Source organism: Haplochromis burtoni, unplaced genomic scaffold (assembly GCF_018398535.1).
Source record: "Haplochromis burtoni strain Fernald_Lab_line unplaced genomic scaffold, NCSU_Asbu1 Contig_3025, whole genome shotgun sequence".
Taxonomy (NCBI): domain Eukaryota; kingdom Metazoa; phylum Chordata; class Actinopteri; order Cichliformes; family Cichlidae; genus Haplochromis; species Haplochromis burtoni.
The window spans coordinates 7,459-8,735 of record NW_024585386.1 but is presented as its reverse complement, the minus strand read 5'-3'; the positions used below and the strand labels follow the sequence as shown (position 1 = coordinate 8,735).

Sequence of the window (1,277 nt, the reverse complement as noted above, 5' to 3'; positions counted from 1 at the left end):
AATGAGTTTTTTGGGTTCATTGAGAACATGGTTGTTGTTCAATAATAAAATTATTCCTCAAAAATACAACTTGCCTAATAATTCTGCACTCCCTGTATTGATTATTGATATATTGATTATTATTAATACTTAATATGTATTGACTATATCATTGTTATTTGGCAAATTTTTATATGTGTAATGTAGTCATAAGTCTTTATCTTTCTCAACAGAGGACCTCTGAAGAAATCTACAACAGGTTAGTGTGTGTGTGTGTGTGTGTGTTGGCAGCTAGTGGCTCAGCAGATAAAGTGGGTCATCTGCTAATCAGAAGGTTGGTCATTTAATCCCCAGCTCTTTCTGTGTGTGTTTGAGTGGTGGCATTAAAGCATTAAAAGACAAAAATAATGACAACAATAATAAAATGGTATATGAATCAGTAAATGCAGCCTGTACTAAAACTGTACTGGTGTAAATACATTGGGATTAGTTTATGGTGAAACTTAATTAATTTACATGTCTTAATTTACATGCTGTGTTATTCTCAGTTTTTTTTAGTTAATATTACCCCTGCTGAGTACATGTAAAGGAATTATTGCTTCTCCCTACATTTAACTCCTGTTATTGTTATTTGTTGTTGTTGTTGTGTTAAAGGAGGCCAGGGAACTGCAGCTTCCTCAAATCAGGTAAAAGTTGCTAATTCCTTTAAATTCACATGAGTATGCATATACCTGAGTATATGTTTAAGGAAACAATGTTTTCATCCCTAAACCCATTACTTAAATCATTCACAGAAACATCAGACGAATTAAAACCAATATTCCTCAAATCAACTCTTATGTTTATAAATTTTGCTAGAAAAATTATCACAGATTCATAATCTTGGAGTTTTGAGACACACTTATGGACTATAGCTTAGTCCAAATATAGTTTATATGGACCGATTAACAGAGTATGCCTCCTAACATACAGCTAACACTTGTGTACCTTATGCTCAGCATCAGACTTTGAACCTTGTCAGACTTTGAGTTAAACCCAACTTAACAGCTGGATATAACTGTCGGGCTCATGGTTGTGTTTTTCGTAAAATTAGCCAAATATGTGTTTAATATTTAATTTATTGCAATGTAACTGAATGAAAGTTGGATCTTAAAGAGTCTAAAACAAATACGATAAGACTCCCTTTATTTCACAGTTATAATCTTATTCTACTCTCTGTTTCCTCTGTAGGAGTTGAACTATGCAGATGTCAGGTTTTTCCCAAAGAGAAATGATGGGAGAGTTCAGATGGGGGTACA

General features: G+C 33.2%; 1 long non-coding RNA gene across 1 annotated transcript; it reads left to right on the top strand.

Moving 5' to 3' along the window:
* Positions 1–207: 207 nt before the first annotated feature.
* Positions 208–1,276, top strand: LOC102305200. Its single transcript, XR_318095.2, has 3 exons — positions 208–238; positions 634–665; positions 1,210–1,276. It is a non-coding gene; the product is annotated as an uncharacterized LOC102305200 (long non-coding RNA).
* Position 1,277: the final 1 nt, after the last annotated feature.